At 38.6% G+C, this 26,654-nt stretch overlaps 1 pseudogene; it reads left to right on the top strand.

Annotated features, from left to right (window-relative positions):
• The window catches only part of LOC114615592, a 72,830-nt pseudogene that overhangs the window by 39,879 nt on the left and 6,297 nt on the right, over positions 1-26,654 (top strand).

Here is a 26,654-nt window from a genome sequence, read left to right as displayed (position 1 = left end):
GACAGCATCTGAGACACTGTAAACAAATAGCATATCTGTGTATATATTTTGTATTTTAGGAGAGGATTTTGGGCTATGATTATATCATTTAAACATTAAATTTAATTAAGAGAATGCATTAAGATTCCTCTTTTCCTTCATCATTCAGAGAATTATATTCATGAGTTTAACATAATGAAGTTACATTCACTATTGATTCCTGGAACACATGTGGTAGAAACAAAATTGACTACTGAAACTTGTCCTCTGACTTTCACACATACACAATGAACACATACATACATGCACAGATGTACACACATGTACACACAGAGCAACATGCACTAATGAGTAAATGTAAGAAAAAATTTTAAAAAACCAATTTCTACTTGTTATCTGGAGCTTTAAGCCAGAGATCCCAAAGGTTCCCCAAATCGGATACAGTCTGTAAGTTAAATGGCTTTTTGTGAGAAGATGTGAACAAAGCCAAAGTTATTATTCCACAGAAGCCTAACTTAGTGAACCAATGAGTTTATAGGGTTTCTTACAGGAGTTAAGGGTGAATTGGTTATCTGTATCATCACAGAGTTCACCCCAGCATGGGTGGCAATTCCCAAGAGATGCATCCCCACTGTTCACTGCACAGATTGTAGACATCTCCACAGAAGAGTCCCCTCTTCCTTCCTAGTTAAGTTACTCATGACATTGTAACCTCATGAACTTCTTGATTCTTATCCATCTCACTTCTCCATCCAGGATGGAAAATTGGAATTCCAAGCAAATGGCTACAGGACAGCAGCCATAATTAGTTTGTCCTGTTAGAGGTTTGTTTTAAACTTTAATTATATCCTATTGCTTAACTAAGGCATTTAAACATTACAGCATTGACTTGAACATCTCAAAGAAAGAAACTGAAGAACCTCTAGTCTGTCAGCCATGTCACAAAGAATATGCCATCCTTTCAGTATTTGAAGAGTTTTGCATATTTTGTACAGGAGCTTTATGTTTTTTCCTTCCAGACTGATAAATCTTTTTGTTAAATTTTAGAATTACAACTTTACTTTAGCATGCAATACCAGGAGACTGAATTGTTTTCCAGTCCTGGTGGATATTGTGAGTAATGGGCTACTTGGACTGTTCGCACCATCAGCACACATTCGAACTGACCGCAGCACATTCCCTGAGGTTGGTATGTTCTTGTAGGTTCTGCTTTATCTAGAGTCTTCCAGATTGTTCCATTCAGATAATCTCAGTGGTCTTGATAGACTTACTTTCATAGTTAGATTAGTGTTTGTATCTATCTTACTATATATTTATTTTAATTTGATATGTAGTATGTTACAGTATATCATATATGACTATGCATATTCAATTGAGCTGTCCTCTGTAAGCACTGCATGTTAAATTAGGAGAGACAAGCTAAGCATGCTGACTCACACCTTGTGAGGTTTCGGCAGAATCATTATGATTTCAAGTTCAATCTGGATGGCAAAATAAGATTATGTTAAAGAAATCAAAAGAAGGAGAAGGATGAAGGGGAGGAAGAGATGGAAAAAAACCCTAAGATGTGAAATTGATGAGTTGGAATTCCTGAATATTAAATTGGTTGCATTGGTTTAAAGTGATAAAATATCACAATAATTATTTAAAGCCTAAAAATGATGATCATCTTTAAGTGTCAGCCTAAACTTTAGAATTTTACCATCATAATGAGAACCCCTTGTTCTCATTATTACTTTCCATTTTCAAAATCATATCATGTAGCTTTTTTTAATTGTTTACTTATAAAATTGTATACATAAGCAAAATCTATGTTGAAAATATGATTAGGATGTGAGGACATGGAAATCTCAAACAAGACACAAGGCAATTTTTTTAAGTAATTGATTTTGTTTTGAGTAATGTAACCCAGACAATGATTTTTCAAATTGTACTATTTCCATTCCTAGGATAATGGCCCTAGAACATTAGATTACATGGTTTATTTCTTCTCATGGATCCTTTTGATGGCCTGTGTTCCTCCTTATATTTCCATGACCAGCATTGATGACTATAAGGTAGTAAAAAATAATGAAAACTTTCATTTGTTTAAACAATCAGAAGTTGTTTATAATTGTGGGGCTTTTCGTTAATATAGTGTGCAGGTTTATACACTGATCAGTGGATTAATATATAATTGCACCTTTATAGAAGTAAAAAGTAAAAATCAAATGAAGGAAGTGAAAAGGTAGGAAAAGGGAAGGACAAGTGGAAAGACCACAAGAAAGAAAACAAGAGACAGATAGAAAGGTTTGTTTGTATCCTTCTGAATAATGGAAGCATTGTGATGAGCATTGGCTCCCCCTTAAATGTAATCTTTTCAGTGGAAGACTGGGTGAGATTTCATATAAAAGTTTGAGTTGTACATCACACATATCTTCTTGGAACTAGCTCATGGAACACAGACAGTTCTTGAGCAGCACCCCAAGGTCTTATTAAACTAAAAGAAGTACTTTGAATCCAAAATGTTTAGAATATTGGAATTTGCTTTTAAGCATTCCATCAATGCAGGAATTACACAGAGCAGGGGCAGTAGAACTCTACACAAGGGTTGATTAAACTCTGTTCCCAAGATGGAGCTACGTATGCGTGGAGTAGAACTTCATGATGGCAAGAATGTACAGATCTCTGTAAGATGAGCACATTCAAAAGTTATATAGGACTGGAAATAAACCTATTTCTAGTAATCACTTGTAGGGCTTCCCCCAAGGATCTAACTTTGGGGCAAGACTTGATCAATTGAGAAGAGACCCAGAAATGACAAAGAAAATGAAAGAAGTAACAGTAAAATAAAAAGGTTAATGTGATCAAGTATTTTACTAAAAGAATGAACACAATGAAGAAGGAAATAGACAGAAGTGTGTGTGTGTGTGTGTGTGTGTGTGTGTGTACTCCTATAAGTACCTAATGTAGCTATATAAAAAGAATAATGAACATGGCTTTTAGAACAAACATACAGGTAAAAAAGAATGAACCAGAAGAATAGACAGTAAGACTGAAGCACAGAAAGAAAAAAAACAGCTCTGAAAAATATTATGAAAATAATGATTCATGGAATAATAATTACCATTCATCATACATTTTGTTAGATTACTTAAGGCAGAAGAGGAAGTAATGACAGAATATAAACTTGGAAAAAACTTTCAAATTTTTATCATTCATTTGCTGGATTTTTTTTAAATATAAAATTTAGTGAAACAAAATAACTGCTAAAAATCCATATATATTACTATGAAATACATTAAAGACTTTAAAATTAAGAAAGTATAAAGCTATCTGAAAGTACCATGCAAGCTGTAATTACTGACAATGTTTTAATCACTCATTTTAATTGAGAAAAAAAAACCAATGAGACAATATTACATGTTAAAAAATGGCTACTTTCATTTGGATAAGGGATGAATTGTTTTACCACTGAGAGTTAATACTCATCTGGGGAATTTTGCTTTGTGAGTATTAAGTCAATCTTTGATTAACTGCATGATTTCTCTGCCAGTAACTTGGATGGTTTATTTTTATTAACTAAGATAGCACATTAGGATAAATTATTTTTATTAGTAACAATAGCAAATTTGGATAGAGAAGCTTTAATATGATCCATGTCCCTTCATCTGTAGTGTTTAATTACTAACAATGAATCACTCATTTGCTTATTTTCTATGTACTTCATATTTTATAAAAAACAAACAAACAAACAAACAAAATCCAACTGATGATTGCACTTCCTTTCAGAACGGAGCTCAGTTCCAGCTGTGGATTTCAGGGCTCTCCCCATCTGCATACTGGTTCGGGCAGGCTCTGTTTGAGGTTCCAGTCTACTTTGCACTCCTTTTTTCTATGTACATTGCATTCTATGCCTCTGCTCCTCCAGAGATTCCGCTCACAGTTGGAGATTTGTTTATTCAGGTAAGTGACACCATTCTTAAAACAACTATCATTAAGCGATTCAACCCGAAAATTGACAGTAACATACAATATGCCACTTTTATATTTTCATTTCTTTAATAAGGGTTTCTTAAAGTGTGGATAAAATGCATATGACAGAAAATTGTCACTGTGGCTTTTTCCCTGTTGTGGTTTTTTTGTTGTTGTTGTTGTTCCTTGAATGGGGTCCAACTATGCAGTCCTAGCAATCCGAGATGACTTTGAAATCATGATGATCCTCCTGAGGGCTGAGATTAAACTTTGGGCCCCCATGACTGGATCCCTCTGACTGCTTTGACTGAGACATTCAGTAACACTCTTTGCATATGCTCAACCCTTTTGTCACAGTCCCCTTTCCCCCAAAAAAATTTCCAGTTCTGTGGCACCAGAAACTAAAATCCTACACTGAGAATACAGGCATCCATCTGCAAGACAATCTCCAAGCAGGGGCTGTGGTAGGCCAAGAGCCCTCAGAACACACCAACACATTCCTACCATTTCAAAGTTGTCTTTTTTGAGTGAGGTATAGTATGTAAACTTTTGTTTGTAGAAAAACGACAAAGTCGCTTTTCCTAGTTGTTTGTGTTTTATGATGTTTGTGATGAGAAGTGATAATCCCGAGCCACCCACTTTACCACTCTCTATGATGTTTAAATCATTATAAATGAAAGAACATGAAGATATTGTTTCACAACATTAATACATTCAAAAGTTTTCATGTGTCACAATATTTATTCTTGTATTCCTATTGGTTTCAGAGTTTCTATGTTGGTGGCTATGCCATGTCAATTATTTTTATGATGTATGTGATTTCATTCATTTATCGCAAGGGGAGGAAAAATAGTGACATTTGGTCCTTTTGCTTCTATATTGTAAGTATTTTTACTGTTTTTATTTTTATGATGGCATTAAGTACTAATAGTTTAAAAATAGTTTTGGTTGGTGTATGACATTTTATACTTTAAAATTTTTCAAATATATTTTTCTGACTTTTTACTAGTTCCATAAATTAAACCGATAAATTTTAACATATATGTTATAGAGATAGATCTATCTATCTATCTGTGTGTGTGTGTGTGTGTGTGTGTGTATGACATGTATGTTAAAATTTATCTGTTTTCATTTCACTTTCTTTAAAGGTAAGAGAATTAGTTATAGGATCATAAACCTAGATATTATTTTGAAATTCCTTTTAGGAAAAGAAATTACCTGAATGCAAAGGTTATGGAATTTTTAGAAGGCTATAAATATTGTTAATTAATAATCTAAAGCTAAAATCTGATTGCTAAGGAAGCCCTTGTAAAGAATCATTTATTAAAATCTTCACTTCCTAAACTTAGAAAGAGAATATATGTAACAAATATATAATCATTCTAGCATTGATGTTTTAATATCTCAATTACATTACTGTCTGACAAATACTTGTATTTTTTCACGTACCAGAGTTTGAGATGGTTGAGAAAGAAAACATGCAGGGAACATAGTCTCTTCCTCCAGTGAGCTAAATAAGAATGAAACTTCTTCCCTAATGTTTTGTATTTGAAATTCTGGAAGGCTTAACATACTTCCGCATCAAATGATGTTGTATTTGTATTTGAAAAACTAGTCATAATATTACTTTATACATATTAATTGCAGCAGTTTATAATCACTTATTACCACAAGTTAATGAAGACACAGACATAAGACATATTTTCATAAAACTCAATAATGAAAACAATATAGATATAGACTAGGTATAGATATTGGTATGGCTATGGATATAGACATAGACATAGATATAGGTATTGCTATAGAGATAGGTATGGATATGGGTATAGATAGAAATATAGATACAGATGTAGATATAGACATAGGTATGGATATAGATGTATATGTAGATACAGATACAGATATAAATGTAGATAAAGATATATCCATAAGTAGAATAATAAAAACCATAAAATGCATAGAAACATCAGGCACTAATCCCTGAAAGTTAGTAAGGAATAAGATGTCCTAATGATGATATTTTTCTAAAGATATGCTTTCCTTCTTTAGAAGATAAGGCAAATAGAGTAAAAATTCAAAAGGGATGAAAGCCAGACCCATCCTATAGAACAGTAGAAACTGATGAAACACCTGTGCAGTAGGAAGCTGAGCGCAGACAGGGACCTAGTTAAGATGGAAATTAAGGCTAGATTCAGGGCTCACCTTACATGACATGCTCACAGATTAATCCTACAGGAGTCTATGTTTTGTTATGGGGAAAATTAGAAGCTTTTGGAATGGAAATGTTGTCAGAAATAGTACTCTGACATCAGAATGAATTGAAGAGAAGCACAGATCCTTCTAGAAAAGCTTTGCCATAGTTTAGGAAGGAAGGTTTAAGGGAATGATGTAAAGTTTGCACCTGTGACTTTGGTTCTATCAGTTCTAAAGGTGCTCAAAAACATGTTGCCTAATTGATAAACTTATCAATATATCTGAGAAAATACTTCTACAAAATGCAGTTCTGTTCAATTCAAAATATTTCTCTTTATTCCCTATATCTTATTTATTAAATCCCTAGACAACATCAAACCTACTTTATTTTTGTTCCTCTGTTATTAAAACTGACCATAGCGTATTTAGCCTACATATCAGATCCTATATTTATCCAACTTTGTCAAAATTCCAATGTTAAGCCAAATATTTTACCCAAGACTAGGAAGAAATGTTTGTGATAATGTTAATTTTATGACAATGATAATCAGATTAGAATAAATTAAAATATATATAAATTTTGGTTTTAAGATCTATTTTTTTGTCTTTAAGTGCATGTGTGTATTCACAAATAAAGGTTCCAGAAAACACTGTTGGGTTGGGTGGAGCTGGAGTTACAGGAAGGTGTGAAATACTTGACATGTGTACAAGGAACTAGATTCAGGTTCTCTGTAAGAGAAAAGCCATGGTCTTATCTGGCAAGTCATCACTTCACCTCTTCCATTGCATTGTAGAAAGCAACTAAATATGTATATTTCATTTTCTTCTAGGTCTCTTTCTTCCCTGAGTTTTTTATGCTTATTTTTTTCTTTAATGATACCCCACTGCTTTGTTCTATTGCCCTGATTCCACCTGCTACACTGGGAGGCTGCACATTTTTACATTTTCAGGTAAGAAATGCAAGACATTTCTATAAGTGTCTCAGAATAAGGGAGCCATTTTAAAAGCTTTGTCTTGAGTTAGAAACTATATACTCTGAAGACTGAAAATTTAAAGTCTTTTTATTATTTTTTACATTTTTAAATTCATTTTTTTAAAATTTACTTTACATCCCTTTGATGGTTTGAAGGTTTGACTCCCATAGACTCATGCATTTGATGCATGGCCATAGGGAGGAGCACTAGTAGGAGGTGTGGCCTTGTTGGAGGAAGTACATCACTATGTAGGCAGACAGAGGTCTCCCATGCTCAGGGCCTGCCCAGTATGGAAATCCAGTCTCCTTCTGACTGCCTTCAGATAAAAATGTAGAATTCTCAGCTTCTTATCCAGCTCCATGTTTGCCTAGATGTTGCCATTCTTCCCACCATGAAGATAATGGACTGAATCTTTGAAATTAAACAACAATTAAATGTTTTCCTCTATAAGAGTTGCCTTAGTCATTTTGCCCCTTCATAGCAATGGAAATCCTAATACAGAAATTGGTATCAGGAGTGAGTTTTTTTCTTTGATAGTCCTTGTCATATTTTTGTTTAGAGGAGTGTGAATTTTGGAACTTTGCATGAGACAAGCAGTGTAATGCTTTAAGTGTAGCTTAGTGGTCCATACTAGCAGAAGACTGAGCTGCATACCTGTTACATGTGTGCTGAGGTCCTATGTCAATTCCTTGCATGCTCTCTTTGGTGGTTCACTCTCTCTGGGCACCTATGGGCCCAGGTTAGTTGATTCAGTATATTTGTTTTCTTGTGCTATTCTTGACCTCCCTGGCTTCTTTGATTCTTCCTACCCCTCTTCAAAAGGATTCCCCAAGTGTTGCCTAATATTTGGCTATGAAACTCGCATCTGTTTCCATTAGTTGCTGGACCAAGCCTGTCACATGAGAGTTATGCTAGGTGCCTGCTGCAAGTATAGTAGAAGATTATTAATAGTGTCAGGGGTGGAATCTTTCTCATGGCATGGGTATCAAGCTGGGCCAGTTATTGGTTGGTCATTACCTCATTATCTGCTCCATCTCTACTGCCGTACATCTTGTAGGCAGCACAAATTGTGGGTCAAATGTTTTGTGGCTGTGTTGTTATCTGGGTAAGTGAAAGCCTTGTATGACAAGAACTTCAAGTCTTTGAAGAAAGAAATCTAAGAAGATTACAGAAGGTGCAAAGATCTCCCATGCTCCATGGATCAGTAGTATTAAAAAGTAAAAGTGGCCATCTTATAAAAAGCAAGCTAAAGATTTGATACAATTACAACCAAACTTTCAACACAGTTCTTTACAGATCTTGAAATAACAATACTCAACTAGATATGGAAAAACAAAATAAAACAAAAAACAGGTTTGCTAAAACAATCCTATATAATAAAATAACTCTTGGAGGTATCAGCACCTATGATCTCATTCTGTACTATAGACTAATAGTAATAAAACCTCCATGGAATTGGCATAAAACCAGACAGGTTGATCAATGGAATCAAATTGAAGTCCCTGAAGTACACCCACACAACTAAGGACACTTGATTTTTTACCTAGAAGCCAAAACTATTCAGTGGAAAAAAGAAAGCATCTTAACAAATGGTGCTTGGTTAAATTGGATGTCTACATGTAGAAGAATACAAACAGTTTCATATCTATCTCCCTGTATAAAGCTCAAGTCTAAGTGGATCAAAGATGAAACACAAAATAATACATACTAAATCTGATAGAAGAGAAAGTGGTGGATGACATCGAACAAATTGGCACAGGAGACAACTTCTTGAACAGAACACCAACAGCTCAGGCACTAAGATTAACAATAAACAAATGGAACCTCATGAAACTGAAAAGCAAATGACACCTTAACATCAGTCTACAGAATGGGAAAAGATCTTCACCAACCCTACAACTGACAGAGTGCTGATATACAAACTACAGAAAAAACTTAAGAACCTACAAATCAGCAAAGCAAATAGCCCAATTTTAAAAAGTGGGGTACAGAGTTAAATATAGAACTCTCAACAGAAGACTTTCTAATGGCCAAGAAGCCGAAACACTTAAAGAAATGTTTGACATTCTTAGTCATCAGTGAAATGCAAATTAAAATGACTCTGAGAGTCCATCCTATACCTGTGTCAGAATGGCAACGATCAAAAATTCAAATGACAGCATGTGCTGGCAAGGATGTGGGGCAAGGAGAACACTCCTCCATTGGTGGTGAGAGTGCAAGTTTATACAACCACTTTGGAAATCAATTTGGTGGTTTCTCAGAAAAATGGGAATAGTTCTACCTCCATGACCCACCTATATCACTCCTGGGCATATACCCAAAAGATGCTCCACCATCCCACAAAGACACTTGCTCAACTATCTTCATTGCAGCTTTACTCATAATAACCAAAAACTGGAAACAACCTAAATGTTCCTCAACTGAAGAATGGATAAAGAAAAATGTGGTTCATCTACACAATGGAATACTATTCAGCTATTAAAATCAAAGATATCATGAATTTTGCAGGCAAATGTATGCAACTTGAGAAAATCATCTTGAGTGAGGTAACACAGTATCAAAAGGACATTCATAGTATGTACTCATTTAAAAGTGGATATTAGCCATAAACTACAGAACAATCATGCTACAATCCGCATACCCAAAGAAGCTATGTAACAAGGAGAGCCCAAGGGGGATGTTTTAATCTCAATGAGAAGGGGAAATAAGTAGACACCTGGAGTGGATAAAGGGAAGGAATTTTACAGAGAAGTGGTGGGGAAAGGAACAGAAAGGATGAAGTAGTGGGGGGAGAGAGAGAGAGAGAATATGAATCTGTGGGGGTCCATTTCTGGAACTAGGTAAGACTCCTAACAGTGAGGGATATGGAACCTGAAACAGCCATCTCCTGTAACCAGAAAAGACTTCCAATGGAGGGACTGAGACACCAACCAAGACACAAAACCTGTAGAAAATTCTTAATTGAATTAGGGAGATTTTGCCTGATATACCATAGCCCCATTTACCTACAAGTAAAAAATTTAACATTTGCTGCTGTTTCCTGGGGACATGGGTAGTGAGCAATAGAGAAAGGATAATTGACACTAATAAAATCCTTTGGTGTTCTGTGTCCTACTAGTGTATACAACATTTGCCCTTAATCTCTGCGATTCTGTGCTTTAAAGTCCTAATATTGGTGTGGCTTTTATGACACATTTTGGTATTTGATACTCTCTATCTAGAGCTGATACAATAGCAATAAGTTATTTTTCCTTTTACTCCTTAGAGATTCTAAACTTCCAAATGGGGGAATCATAGGAAAGAGTGGAGCATCACCAAGGGACAATGGGTACAGAGGGAATTCTGCTTGTAGAAGCCCTGTCTCCTCTGTTCTCTGGATTGTCTCAGTGGCTTTTCTTTAGAGAAAAGCTGCATGGCTCCCAGGCAATGAGAGGAAGAATAGCAACCCCTAGCTACATATTTAACAATTGGTACTTCCTTTGTGCCCATGGAAATATCTGGGGAAAGACTACACTAGTAGAGTTGATCAATGGCCCAAACATATTTGCATATAATTTATTGATTATAAAACTTCGTGTTTAATTTGTTCTTTCTTTGTAGAATCGTGAATACTCTGAAATGATTTCTGAACAAGGAATGGACTATTTCTATCTATTTTTCCTAACTGTAAGTATCCTTCTTGTTCAAATATTACTGTACACAGAGAGACACCCTTAACCTAAATGATGCAGGGGGCTTTTTTGATCATATTTTGGGTGAAAAACAGTTCTGAAGACTAAATCCAGGACTGACATCTATTGCACAAATGTTGTCAATGATCAACACCCCCAGCCAGAGTTTGAAAATTAAGATCTTTTATGTAGCTAAGTCCCAGAAAAGCAGTATGTTTCTAAGTGTAGAGCCATTTTTATAAACAAATATCCAGTGACAAATCAACTATGCTTTCCAATTCTAAAGACATAGTAAGTAGAGAGTTGGGGATATGGCTCAACAGATAAATTGCTTTTGTGCAAGAGTTAGGATTAGCCTGTATGTGTCCAATATTCACTTAAATGCTGGGTGGTCATGACTTCTCTGGATTAGAGATAGATGTCCCCTAGGCTAGCTGGCTAGCTGGATCAGCAGACCAACAAGATCTGGGTTCAAGTGAGAGATGTAGACTCCATTGATAAACTGAAGAGTGATTAAAAAAGACATCTAATTTCTTCCTCTGTCCCCAAAACATACACACATACACTCACACCTAATAAAAATGTATCCTAAAGTATGGATAAAGTCAGAGCATAGTATAGTGTAAAATAGTGTGAACACTTGCACTGTTTCTGTTCAAAGAATGTAATTCATTTTGATTTGTTTTGTAAGCAGATAAATGGTTAGTTCTTGCAATGTTAACCATTCTATCCTGTACATATCTGTAGAAAGCTATTTGCTATTTACTTCTGATACTAGCATTTGGTATTTCTAACTGAGGTCATCTCTCTTTCCCCTAGCCTTTTCTTCATTTTGCCATCTTCCTAGTTATTCTTCGATGTCTAGAAAGGAAGTTTGGAATGAAAACAAGGAGAATGGATCCCGTCTTTAGGTTTGGAGAAGTCACATGGTTTTGTGTTCTTTATTGAAAAATTTTGTATAAAGGTAGCATACTAATTCTCATGGACATCTTGTCCATGAAGTTATAATGAAGAGACAGTTATAGAAATTATAAATATGATTATCATGTCCTGGGTTCTGAGCCTTAAAGATGATTGTTGTAACCATGGTCAAAGCAGGTCCAACACACAGGAAATCCATGTCTTCATCTGCCACTCTGTGCAAGGGAGGGCCAAGAGTCACCACATGCAGCAAGCTTAGTTTGAAATACAACAGCTTTGTGGCCTGGAGAGCTGAGGGAACACAGTCGACCTAGAAAACCACAGAGTTAAAAGGTGGGGAGGGTTATGGCAGAAACAATAACTCTTTTGCTGCTAGACTGAGAAACCTGTCCCATGTGTCCTGGGCATTTTCTATTAACCTGTAATAGAAAAGGAAATGGGATTAGGTATCCAGGGAGCTTGAAAGTAAGTGTGCTCTATTCACGTAATACTCAAGAACACAACCAGAAGCATATTAGTCCTTCTGAGACTTCATTAAGTTTTGGATTCTACATTGAGCAATCACCACTTGTATGTAAGAGTGAAGTGACTGAACGGATAAATGTACCTGCCACCAAGACTGATGACCTGAGTTCAATCCCCAGGTCCTGCATCATGGAAGGAAAGAAGAAAAAAAAAACTCTTGGGAGTTTTTACCCCCTCCCCATACACACATACATGAAACAAACAATTAAATATATGTAAAAAAAAAAAAGGAACAAAATCCAAGAAAAAGAATCTCTGCTTGACTGGGACTTTCCAGTGTTGCCACTGTGAATCTCAGGACTCAAAGCCCATGTGTTCTAGTGGAATGAGAATACCTGGCCAGCCTACTCTCATTCTAGTGCCATCTTGGTTTTAGAAAGTTGGATAGAAAAATCAAGCTTTGACACGTCACCTATGACCACAATGAAGAAGGGAGGGAGGAAAAATAATCTCAATTAATTATCTTGTCATAAATGTGTGACCGTTCCTCTGACACATCCCAGAGTAGGGGCTGTGCCTATCCACATAGCTAGAGCTGATTTAGAACATTCAGGTCCATCACTCTAAAAACAATTTTGACAATATCCATGATTTGTATTATTTTATTCTCAGAATACTTATTCCTTAATATGTGATATTATTTTTGCTAAGATATTAATATGAAGCTGTATATTGAGGTTAAAAAAAAATGTCATCCTAATAAAGACAATTGACACTAGCCATGAAGCCATGTCTCCTTCACTTGGTGACTCTTTGACCACTAAGTATTGGAGTGGGAGCATAATGTGCATTCTGACAAAAGATGGATGTTATAAAGACTTAATGTTCATCCAGTCTACTCTGATATGTATAAAAAATAGGACAGAACTGGACACCAATAGTAAGTTAATAATAGGTATCTTTGTCTATAGAATTTCTTCTAGAAATGATCCTGTATTTAACAATCCAGAAGAACCAGAAGGGGAAGATGAAGATGTGAGTCTGGAAAGAGAGTGGACAGCAAATGCTTTGACTTCAGCGGACTTCCAAGAGGTAAGCTTTGTAAAACAGTTTAGAGCAGAAGTGTCTTAATCTGTTTGCAGTTAAGGAACATGCTCAAGTGTTGCATTTTAAAATGAAGAACACCTTCAACTGCTTCATACGAAATGAGCAGTTTTCCTGAATACATAGTGATAAAGCAATCATTGATCAGTCATTGACTTGTTCTTATGCTCAGGGACAAGCAGCCCGCTCTTCAGTACATATGTATTCATGGTAAAAAAAAAAAATCTTACTGCACTTGGTCTTGCTTGAAAATGTGAGGTGCTAAGATGCCAGAAGCCAACCCCAGCGTGGTGGGAGGAGAAGGTGCTTTCTTCTTTCTTCTCCTCCTTGTCGGTTCTTTTTCAGGCAGCCAAGAGGGGTGGGAATTGGAAGTGCATTGGTGGGAGTAAGACTTGGACTTAGAAGATATTTAGGTTTGCTGTATAATAAGGTTTACTTCTCTATGTTACTAAAGTTTACTTACTAGGCTACTGTAGCTGACTTGCTATCTGTTTGATCCTCTGAGACCAGAAAGTGCTGTTTCTGGGTGCACTTAGTACCTCAGCCCAAGGGTAGCAGAGGATTAGGCAGATAGCCTTTGTACTCTCAGCAGGATCTGCTGGGCTCTGACTTATGCCTGCTAGTTTGAGGTCACAGGACAATATAATAACTTAGACAAGTTATTATAGTTTTTAGTAAGTCTAAAAAGTTTCCTATGAAAGTTATCTAAGGGGAAAAGTGGAAAGGTCCTAAGTGGGGAAAAGGACAAAATTCTAAGCGGAGAAATTCTAAGCAGGGTAAAAACAAAGGAAAAGAAAGGACGCCACCTAACGAACCGAACCTCTACATCTAAGACTGCTCTGTTCTATTACTACCACAACCACTGCTACGACTACTCTCTTTGTCTTTGTCTTCGGAACTTATACATCATTCAGAGTACATGGTCAAATGCTACAAAGTTCTTCACAAGTTCACACCAAAATTCAAATCATAAATTGAAATAGGAGTTTGTGACACAGAATGTTTACTTGCATATCCTTTAGGCATAATTATCTAGCTAAACATTCATCACCTGTCTAGCTCCACAGGTTCACTGAAGGTTTAAAACTATATCTAAGAAATTGTGAAGTTTTGTGTAGATAAACCCGGGCAATATTTTTACTTCTGTCTTAGTACTTATAATAAATTGTCAGTTCCCTTTTAGTGACCTTTGGTTAATTATTTTATGACCTCGTTGGAATGTGCTCTGAGCAGGAGAAAGTCTGCTTACTATTTGAGGGCAATTAACTGATGACACTCGGGAGACTGGCAGAGTTCTCATTGCAGTTTTGATGATCAGAAAGGGACCTAAAACCAGTCCCACTATAAAAGAGCTGAATAATCATTGATATAATTTTAGGAATTCTTATACAATCATCATTAAGACTTAAGAAGTCATCTATTTGTCTATATAGCATCACTACGAGACAGTACACCTTCATGGGTCTGCAGAGATCTGCTCCAAAAGAGTTTGCTATTGCTTAGTGATTGTTACATATGTTTAATAATAGTAGTAATAGTAGTAGTAAAAGTGTATTAATAGCAGGAATCTTTCCTAAAATATGTTCTCCACAGCCTTGCTAAATGAAGACACACTTGTCACAGATTATATAATAATTTAAGGCAAGCATTTCAGGATGATCACCTGCTAATTATTAGCTTGTCCCATTATGGCTCCTGACACTAAGATATTCCACCTGGCTGTTTCATTCATGCTTAGATTTACTCAAGCCAGCTCCATGAACATTGATAATAGAGGATTGTAAGCCAGCTCACAAGAGCTGAATTAATTTTTGTCTGGTTAAAAGGTGAAAGTATAGTGAGATGTGTGAAATATGAAGTCAGACTTCAAATTGGCAGCTACAACTTTTATTGTTACAAGTAGTCATCACATTGACAACTTTGGCTGTCCTTGCATGCAGCCAACACTGGAGAATGTAAGTTTATCAAACTTTCTGGGTTCCTCAAATAGCATGCAAGTTTCTTTATTTAGTGTTCTACAATTGAACACCCCCTCAAGATGTCCCAGTAGGTTTTTTTAATTTCTTGCATTGGAAACTGAAGCCCTTTTAGGTTCTTTAAACACTAGTGAATATATTAACTACTAGATTCCCTTGTTACCATTATATTCTGAATGATTGTGATGCAGTGGAAATTGGAATGCCATTTGGGAGTTCTTAGAATCATTAACAAAATAATTTAAGACTGGGCTCAAATGGAAACTTAAGGAAATTTTTATTACATTTTTAAAGAAAACACTCATGGCAGGCAAACTGCAAAACCACAGTAGGTGAACAGAAGAGGGAAGCCATTTGAAGCTTCCATGGTGCTAAGACACACGGTAGATGAGCAGCCATATTGCAGAGAGGGAGGTATGTTTTAGCAAAAGAACAAGGAAATCCAAAGTGTGGGGAGGAAAGTCTAGAGTGTTAAGTTAAGGAATCCTTGCTTAGAAAAGAGATGGAAGAAACAGAGAAGTTCACTTTCCTGAACAATTCATAAAATTTCGCAGGTTTAGGGCCCTTACAGAGCTGCAACCTGTGAGCTCCTATAGTAAGGTTAAGGATTCTGGAGTGTGTCAGGGGAGTACAGTTCTCATTAAAGAACTAATTGTTACACCTATCTCTTTATGGCTTTCGATGAGCCCAACTTCCCAAAAGTAATAGTCCCTTGGACAAGTGAAAGACCTAGCTCAACCAGGGTGTTGAGAGATTCTATTCTCTTGACAATAAGATATTTTACCTTATAAATGCACACCACTTGCAGTATCAAGATGTTCTGCAGTAGACAGCACAGTATATAGCACAATAAGGGAAATGACTAGAACCTGATCAAATGGTAGATGATAGGATTAATTATATTTGTGTCTGTTTTAATGTATTTTTTTTGGAATTGTGTCGGGCGTCATCCACCTGCAGGTCGCAAGGTGGCGGCAGCGGCAGCAGAGTGGTGGTCCCCGGGTGTGCTGTTCAGTCGCGCTGGACAGAGCCAACTGCAGAGAGAAAGGCTTCCCCTCCCCCTGTACCGTGAGCTGGTTCGTAGCAGTGGAGGACGCAGGACTCGAGCTGGTGCGGGCAGCCGCCGGCTAGCTAGAGTGCAGAGAGCCACAGGGCGGGTGGCCGCAAGGCTAGCTAGAGTCTCTCCTCTGCCCCACGCGGACAGGGGCGCGCGGGAGTCATGACTTACATGAATCCAGAATTAACGACATGTGGAGATTTAAGATGCGTTGCTTTATTAACAGACGGCGGGTTTGGGTGGTGTGGAGCTTTCCCGAAACATGTCGGAAGGTGTTTGTTTATGTATCAGAAGCAGGGAGAAGGGCAGGGCCAGGGAAATCTTGAGGCAGAGACTTGTTCTCTCCACCTTCTACTTGGGACATGGAGACCTCGTGGCAGGGCTCTGGAGGCGTGGCCGAACACCCAGGATTTTATAGTCCCACATCCCACCCTTTATTCTTTCATAAAAAAGGGGGCATCTCTGAAGGTGGAGTCATGTGACAAGTGACTCTCATGTGAGTCTCTCTGTGGGAGGGATTGTGGAAGCTGAAGCTGAGTTAGAAGGCTTGGGAGACCTGAAGCTCCTGCTGCATCAGAGTCTAGCCTCAGAGACTAGGGTGCGGGGCTTCTAGGGCTCTGCTACCAGGCTTTCCGGCCTTCACAGCCTGTCACCCACAATTCCCTCTCAGGAGAGTTGTCATCTGTAGTGAAAATAAAAGAAAACACCACACAGGTTGGGGGTGTAGCATAATCAAACCAAGGGTAATGGGAATTGAGGGTTGGGGTTGGGAAAGCAAGGAGTTATTGAATCAATTAAATACATATTTACAATTTAAGAGTAATGACATCTGATTAATCTAAATAGACGTTATGATTTCTTCACTAACACGTCATTTAAGCTATATGGCTTTGGCAAGAGTTCATCTGCAGTTGGTATCGAATATCTCTGGGTCTTCAGTCAGACGAGATGACTGGAAGAAGGCAGCTTGTTAGGTTTCAGGAGGTGGCGCTGTCTCGGCATCAGCTCTGGAGTCTGGAGTCTCTGGAGTCTGCGGTCTGATGAGATATAGGCAGCTTGTCTCTGTTGGATCTGTGGATATAATCACAGGGAAGTAGCATCTCTGGCAGGGAGATGTCTGAAAGGTGAGCATTGAATCACTCTTGGAAAGCCAAAGGTGTTTGAGGAAATTGGATGGCTGAAGGAGAAAACATTGTGTTAATAATATCTGGGGTAATCATCCACAGTTTGTCTGTGAAGGAAAATTAGTTGTTAATTAAAAGTTGAAAGATGGTGGTCAGCATGTTAATTTAGCCCGTGGAAATAAATTTAGATGACTTTCAAATCTTGAAGAAAAAAAATTTTTTAAAGAGTTGAAGAAAGTGTTGGACATATATCGCAAGTATTAGAGAGAAAAGGAAATATTAAAACAAAAGGCGAAAACTTTTTGGTTGAAAAGCGCAAACATTACTGTAGGTATTCCTGTTTGGGAGAAAATTATAAATGAAGGGTTTAAAATCAGGGGGGGAGGGGGCCTGTGAGAAGCCAGGGCATTTTGGGTTTTTTTTTTTTTTTAGAGAAAAGAAAGGCTAACTTTGAAGAAAAGTTTAAAGCGAGAAAGATAGAAGTTTGATAACAGAGTCAGAAGGAGTAAAAGGCTGTGTAAGACTGAGCCATGGCAGCAGTTCTCAGTCAGAGAGGGAGGGGAAAACAGACAGCAGCAGTTTTTTTAGGCTCAGCCTGGAGTTTTTAGTTGTGAGAAAGAAATTGTAAGGTAAACAGAAGGGTGCAGATTGAGTCTCAGACCCTCTGCTATCAGGCAAGCCAGCTGGGCTATAGCAGGCCACAAATGACCTAGAAGGTGAAGTGGGGAAGGGGGCAAGCAGGGAGCCAGCCCTCTTGTTACAGGCGAGTCAGCTGGGCTGTAACCAGCCGGCCGCAAATGGCAGAGGAGTGGGGGAAGTTTACACTAGCCTAGCAAGTAGAGTTTGAAAAGCTAACCCCTGGGGGAGGGGCAAACCTCTTGGCAGGCAGAGTGCAGGAGATTTTGGGGGGGAGGGGTAAAGAATGGCGATTAAGGAGTTTCCGCCATTTTGTGGGGAACACGTGAAGAGAGAAACTTAGTTTTTTTAATTAGGCAGAAGTTAGATTGTAGTTAACAATTAGAGAAAAGGGAGAAGGAGAGAGAGTGGGGGTGGAGATGGATGGACAGAGATGTAACTCATAGTTTTCGTAGGCGCCAGCGGGGAGAGCTTCTGAGCTGGCTATGTGTACACTGTCCACCACTAACCAGGGGTGAGATGATGTCTCGATGATGTCTCGTGTGTCTTGGGAGTTGTCCACGTCTCTTGTCTGGAGCAGATGTCTCAGGGGGGCAGAGAGTCGTAGAAGCCGGCGCAGAAAGCTTGGTGTTTGGGCAGGAATGAACTAGTCAGATCTCAGCGGGTATTTGCGTAAGGACTCTCGTATCTCTGCTCTGGGCCCTAAACACCACTGGGGGAGAGCACAGCAGGGCAGAGATCATGGAGATGCATGGCTGTGTGTCTGAACACGCCAGCACGTTGATTCAGCTTCTATTTCCAGGGTCTGTGGAAGCGTAGTAAAATAGAAGCAAGAGAACATACACAGGGCGTGCGCTGGGAAAACAGGAGTCTAGACATTGTCTTGTTGGAAGTGATTTTTTAATTCTTGGAGTTCATGCCACGTTGGCCACCATATGTTGTGCATTGCCCGCATGCACTGGTCATGGGCGGCTGCGCGGGCTCGAGCAGAAGCTCAGCAAGAGTGGGCAGAGACATCCCATACACCATGGCTCAACGAGAGTGGGCAGGGCACGGAACGCCAGCTCTGAGACTGTCCAGAAAGCCACGGCTGCAGCACTGCAAGTCTCTGGCGGGAGCGAGCAAAGCGGGCAAGTGTTACTGGCTCTTTTGGTTCCCTCTTTCTGGGGGCAGCTCGGGAGTGCCCATGGAAGAAAAGTGTCACACTGGCTCTTTTGGTTTGCTCTGCCCGCGGGGAGGAGAGGCATGTTGTCATCCTTTGAAATATGCAGGATATCTGGCGACTGGCGAGGAATCGCGAAAAGCACTCCAACAGCGGGAGGATCTCACACCACACAGCAAGCTTTACTTTGAGCTCTGGGGATATATATACAGTTTTGGGGGAGAACAGATAACTTCTATTGGTTTGGTTTGAGACCTTGGGGATGCCTTATTTGCATGGAGGTGTTATTCCTTCGTGATAAAGGCCATGGACCTCTCCGTGGGAGGGGCTGTGGGAAGCAGAAGCTAAGAGAGCCATATGGATTTGGGAAAGTTTGAAGCAGCCTTCCGTCCTACTGGTCTTCTTCAGACCAAGATTCCCAGGGCTTCAGGTCTTTCTACCAAGCTTTCTGGCTTTTCTCATAGCCTACTGCCACACAGAGTTGAATGTTTTTTTTCCTTCAATGGACAAAATAAAGGTAGCAAGGAGTGAAATTGAGACTCTTTGAAGGCTAACAATTCATCCTTAAATGTAAGACAACAACACAATTATTTTGAAACATTATTAAAGCCAAAATTAAAGGGTTCTGGATAAAATTGACAATGGCAGATGTGTCTCAAAAAAAATTTAAATATTTCTAAACATAAGAAAATTATGTCTTGCTATGCTCCCATATTAGTACAAAGAAAGTCCTGGGAATTCAGAATATCTATTTATTGAACATCAATAAAATTACATAGACTTTAGGTGTACTACCTAAGAATAACTAGAAGCACCAAGGCCAAGCCATGTTGGTTTATAGAATCTACTTACAGACTTATGCTTACAATGACCTTTCACTGGCATGACTTGTTCGCAGAATCCAGCCATCATTGCCAGCTGCCTTCGCAAGGAGTACAAGGGAAAGAAGAAATGCTTCATTCTTAAGAGCAAAAAGAAGATAGCCACAAGAAACATCTCTTTTTGTGTTCGAAAAGGTTGGACACTGGTTCTGGCTCAGGAACACCCTCCAAACTTAAGCGTCCCTGTCCTTCAGTTAGCCTGCTCAGAAGCTATGCTATTTCTTCTTTTCCCAATAGAGTGACTGTTGACTGTTTCTTTCTGAACAGAAATGATTTTCCCTTTGAGTTGGGGCACAGTCACAAAGGTGTGAAAATCACAAGCATTCTTTGTCACTAAAGCATTTGAAATACAGTCTTCCTATTGAATCAGTGCTGCTGCTCCCCTAATCAATATTGTTAACCAGGGAACTGACCTACATTCTGCTATTCCAACCTGATATCTTGACCACAGTTTAAGTGGATCCCTGCCGACTTCTGATTCTCTTTGTCTGACACAGTACGACTTAGATATTATTCATCCTGTGGCCCTGGGCAAGTGGCTGAAACTCAAAAGTTTCTATTCCTTTTCAGTGTTGTCATGGCTATTACCTATCTCTATACCATCATTTAGCTTTATTTATTTAATACATATTAATTGTACAGGTTAATGGAATTCATTCCTGCATTTTCATGCATGCAAATGTGCTATACTGCTCATATCCAGCCACCCAGCTTCTCCCTGGCCCTCCACTCCCAGACATGTCCACCATCTATCCAGTATCAAGTAGCCCCTCCTTGGCTTTCACTCCATCTTTTGTTCATTTATTTCATTTCTCAGTGTCTTCAGTTTCTTTCTCAACTATTCTGTAATTTTCATGATGAAGGTTTTTTCATCCATTTACTTATATTTATTGCTATATGCCTTATTTTGTATACTTGTGAATGGGTTTCTCTCTCAGTATGTTTATACTGATGCTACTTGGAGCTAGAAAGATGGTTCAGTGGTTAAGACCAGTTGCTCCCACAGAGAACCTGCATTTGGTTACGAGTAATCACATGGGAGCTCATAATGGTAGCTCATCATCATCACCAGTAACTCCAGTTCTGAGGGATCTGATACCCTCTTCTGACCTTGGCTGCTACCTGGGACTCATGTGATACATGGGCCTAAATGCAGACAAAACACTCATACAAATAAAGTAAATAAAAAAATTTAATGTGGAAAGAAAAGCTGCCTATTTTGTATGCTGGCTTCCTATCTTGCCAATTTCATCATTTTGTAGACTTTTAAAAGATTTTCTATATATAGAATCATATTATTGGCTAACAGGGATGATTCAATAGTCTACTTTCTTGTCCATATATATTTTTTTCTTTCTTACATAATAGCTGTGGTTGACATTTTTAGTACTATATGAAACAGGAGTGATAATAGCAGACACCCAATCCTTTTCTTAACACTGGATCCATGTTTTTAATTTTCTTCATCAATTACAATGTTTGCTAAAGGTTTGTAATATGTAGTATTTTATTATGCCTGAGCACGATTCCTTTAAAGAGTTATTTTGTTTTAACTTATGCACATATTGTATGTGGGCATGGGCGCTTGTGAGAGCAAATGCTTCCAGATCTAGGTTGAGCACCAGGTCCCCAGGACATGGAGTTTATGGAGTTATAAAATGCCTGTTATTGGTTCTAAGAACCAACCTTAGATCCTCTACAAAAACAGTACACATCCTCAGTGGTGAGCCACGTCGGCCCTGCGCAGTTCTATGCCAATTTTATTCACGTCCTTTCACATAACATGACAATCAAAATATAAAATCTTATTTAAGGCTCATCGCAAAGCATTTGTCACACAGAGTAACCTGTAATAGTCACCATCATTACTAACATGTCTTCTTTTTCTCAGGGGAGGTTTTAGGATTACTGGGACATAATGGAGCTGGTAAAAGTACATCCATTAAGATGATAACTGGAGAAACAAAGCCAAGTGCTGGACAGGTAGGTAGATGGAAGACAGTATTTTCTCCAACAATGCTCAGATGACAACTTCAGAAACGTTATTCCTCAAAGTTTGAAAAATATTATACTGAATTATAAAATCTCACTTTAAGAGACACAGACACTAACCCTTTGATGTTGATGCTTTTAAATGTTTTGATAATTTCATGTGTATGGAATTAATTTTATTATATTCAGCACCCTTTAGATTTTGTCTTCTCCCTCCCTCTCACACTGAGACCCATTTTGTTTTCCAAAACCTTCCCTCCTACTTAATGTCTTTGTGTTTTCATTAAACTTCTTTAGGGTTGCTTGCATGAGTCTGGCATGAGGAACTTATCAGTAGCCACACCACTGAGGAAAATGACCTAGCTGCTATTAATGACTGGTAATCACTTGGGTCTACTGAGCTTCTCCACCCTCTAAATTGAAATGAGGCAGGTCTAATCATATAGACGTCTTAGATAGGTAACTATGGCTGCTGTAAATTCATGAGTGTGAAGCCATTGTCAGATTCAAGAGTTCATGGCATACCACCCCCATCCTATGCCTTTTATATTCTTTTTGCTTCTTCTGACTGTAAACGTAAACAGATAGCAGGCATCCAAGAATGCTTTGAAACTATCCTTTTCCCATGAGTGTATTGAGAAGGAATGTTATTCATCTTCGGAATATTAATTATTATGAAAATATTAACAGATTCTGTTTACTGGGCCACATAATCCACTAATTATAATTTTAAATGGCCTTTATAATTTCAGCATGCTACTGCTCATTTTCATGAAGTGCCATTGCCAATTCATAAAGCTTGGAACTTATGCAGTTGTATTAAACATTTTTTGGACAAATCCAATGAGGTGCTTCTTAGAGTAGCAGAGGGTAGAGAAGCATGCGTGTGAAGTTGAGTTGCTTGCCAGCTTATCACTTGCCTCAGAAGCAAAATGGCCAGGCAAACAAAGATCATACTTAGCCAGGAGAAGTGATGTCAGGGAATAGAGACAGGTCATTTCTCTTCCCCACATTTACAGGGCAGATCTGCTTTAGAAAATGGCTGGGCGAAGGGCAGATGTCTGTGTAACTGTGCGAGAAAAGATTGTTGGTAATCAAGCTAGAGAGGGAGAAGAGAGACAGGAACATCACTGTCAAACATTCCACAGTGTAGGAAGAAGAAACTCATATACACAGTACCTCTGAAGCCATGGTAGAGCAGAAAGTCAGAAGTGGGTCTCTGCAATATTCATGGCACAGCCTACCGTAGCTGGACTCCTCAACTCTAGCTACTGATACCTTCCTTGCCACTTGTCACCTAGCTTTAACTACTTACATGCCTTGCCTGCTCTGTGACTGGCATGTCAGCTGTCGCTTGTATTGCAGGTGGCTTCAAGAGTTGCCTTTATTGTCTTCTCTCAACCTCTGTCCCTCTGCCCGTCTTTGCTCTGCATAATGATACTTCTGTCCTCAAGATTGGCGAAGAATACATCAAACTTCATCCTTCGACAGGCCTTTGCTCCTGGTCTTTTATCTTCTATGAATGAGTTTTTCCTAGCCCTGTCCACAGCTAATACCTTCTCTTCTCCTGACATGGCAATTCGGCAAAATAATGATCTGGATGAAGTAAAAGGAAATCAATTTCAATACAATTTAGCTGTCATTGTCTCAAACATCTAGAGTCTGACCTCAAATAGTTTTTTTTGTTTTTGTTTTTGTTTTTGTTTTTGTTTTTGTTTTTGTTTGTTGTTTGTTTGTTTGTTTTTGGTCAGTTGAAGTACAGTACAACTTTGAAAAAAAGTTTTCTTCCAATTATTACAATAATGATTTAGACTGGACTATGTAAAATAATAAAATTATCATGTAAGACAATTACAGTAAGATATTTTTATTATAATGTAAATATATTTTGGGACTTCAGCCATAATGTTAAGATGCATAAGTCTGGCATAGTTCTTTTTTCTCTTTCTTCATCAAACATGATTAGCTAGGGAGAAATTCTGTCATATCCCTGGGACTTCCTGTCGAGTCTGCCTTGCCTACTTGGTGAGTTCCAGACCAATGACAGGCCTGTCTCAAAAGCCAAAGTAGGGTCTGAGGAGATAGTTGGAAAAGGGCTTGCTGTGCAAATATCTTGTGTGAGCTAGAGGGTCAGGGCTGACACTTCAGGTGCTACTGTTGTATCCACACACACACTGTGGCACGCATGGGCCCACACTCACAGACTCTCAAGCAAGCATATGTACGAAGCCTAAAGCATTAATTGATCTTTTAAAAGCTTTCAAATGGCATTATAACCGGACATCTTCATGAGGTACAGTGCAGACATTTGGAGATGCTTCCAGTGTGGAAGGATTAAATTATATCACTTTTGTGCATGCTCATTACAGTCTTTATTCTGTGCAGTAAATGCTAGAGCTCACTCTGCCTGTCTAAATGAAACTACTAATTTGGCTTGATCCCCCTTTTTCTTGTATGCCCCTTCTTCTATCCTCCCCTGTTCATCATTCTGCTTTTTTATACTTTTGGTTGTGAGCCTGTGAACCTCCACTTTAAGAGCTGAGCCCGTGAGCTTTCCCTTTAAGGGCAGAGCCTGTGAGCCTCCCCTTTAAGGGCTGAGCCATGCCTCCAGTCCTGTCATTCTACTTTCTATTGCTTCAAGTTTAACTTATTTAAATGGTGGACTTGTGTATATTAATGAAGTCAGAAAGTGTCTGTTTCCTGTGCCTGATTTATTTCACATTCCACATTGTTGAGGTTAGTCGACCTGACACAGACCTAGACATACTGAGGAAGAGGGACTCTCAACCAAGGAATTGACACCATCAGACTGTACTATGGGCACATCTGTGGGCATCTTCTTGATTGCTAATTTATGTAGAAAGGCATGGACCACTGTGGGAAATACCACATTTGGGCAGGTGAGTCTGGGCGATATACGAAATGTAACTGAGCGAGCAAGGGAAACCTAAGCAGTAAGCAGCATCCCTCCATGGATTCTGCTTCAGTCCTTGCTTTTGTCTTCCTGTACTAAGTTCCTGCCTTACTTCTGTCAAGAATGGACTATGATCTGGAAGTGCAGGCCCCAATAAATCCATTCCTCCTTAGTTGCCCTTGGTCAGAGTTTTATCACAGCAATACAAAGCAAAACATCACATATTTCCTAGGTCCATCCATGTTATTACAGAAAAAAGGAGACCTTCTCATCTTAAAGGCTGAATAGTATCATGTTGTGTCTCTATTACCACATTTGAAAACCCATTAATCCTGTAATGGACATTTGGTTGACTTCATCTTCTCTATTACAAATAGGAACAAAGGACTGAAAAGGTCATTTTATTAAAAAAATCAAAGCAAAGAAAATGAGCTTTTAATCCCTTTGACAACATACCAGGAAATGGGCTTTTCTGGTCATACCTCAGCCATGTCCTCCCCACCTCCACCCCCTTAGGAGCCTTCTTCTAACCTCTGTTGTTCACCATTCTGCTTTTTTATACTTTTGGTTGTGAGCCTGTGAACTTCATTTTAAGAGCTGAGTCTGTGAGCCTCCTGTTTAATGGCTGAGGCTGTGAGCTTTCCCTTTAAGGGCAGAGCCTGTAAACCTCCCGTTTAAGGGCTGAGCCATGCGTCTACTCCTGTCATTCCACTTTCTACTGCTTCAACTTTAACTTATTTAAATGGTGGACATGTGTGTATTAATGAAGTCAGGAAGTGTCTGTCTTCTGTGCCTGCTTGATTTCACATTCCACACTGTCAAGGTTAGTCTTCCTGACACAGACCTAGACATACTGAGGAAGAGGGACTCTCAACCAAGGAATTGATACCATTAGACTGTACTATGGGCACATCTGTGCGGCATCTTCTTGATTGCCAGTTGATGTAGAAAGGCATGGACCACTGTGGGAAATACCACATGTGGGCAGGTGGGTCTGGGCTATATAAGAAATGTAACTGAGCAAGCAAGGGAAACCTAAGCAGTAAGCAGCATCCCTCCATGGTTTCTGCTTGAGTTCCTGCTTTCAGGTTCCTGTACTAAGTTCCTGCCTTACTTCTCTCAAGAATGGACTATGATCTTGAAATGCAGGCCCAAATACATCCATTCCTCCTCAAGTTGCCTTTGGTCAGAGTTTTATCACAAATACAAAGCAAAGCATCTTATATTTCCTAGGTCCATCCATATTATCACAGACAAAAGGAGACCTTCTCATCTTAAAGGCTGAATAGTATCATGTTGTGTCTCTATCACCACATTTGAAAACCCATTAATCCTGTAATGGACATTTGGTTGACTTCATCTTCTCTATTACAAATAGGAACAAAGGACTGAAAAGTTCATTTTATTAAAAAAATCAAAGCAAAGAAAATGAGCTTTCAATCCCTTTGACAACATACCAGGAAATGGGCTTTTCTGGTCATACCTCAGCCATGTCCTCCCCACCTCCACCCCCTTAGGAGACATCAGGACATTTTCCATAACTGACTATACTAATACGCATTTGCACCAACTATGGACAACAGTTCCATTTTCTCCACGTCCTGATCATTTAATGTCTGTCCTCCTTTTTGATAGTAGTCTTTCTACAGAT

This window comes from Grammomys surdaster, unplaced genomic scaffold (genome assembly GCF_004785775.1).
Source record: "Grammomys surdaster isolate TR1022 unplaced genomic scaffold, NIH_TR_1.0 126906, whole genome shotgun sequence".
Classification (NCBI taxonomy): Eukaryota; Metazoa; Chordata; class Mammalia; order Rodentia; family Muridae; genus Grammomys; species Grammomys surdaster.
Note: the sequence above shows the minus strand (reverse complement) of the source record. Positions and strands in the feature narration are given on the sequence as shown.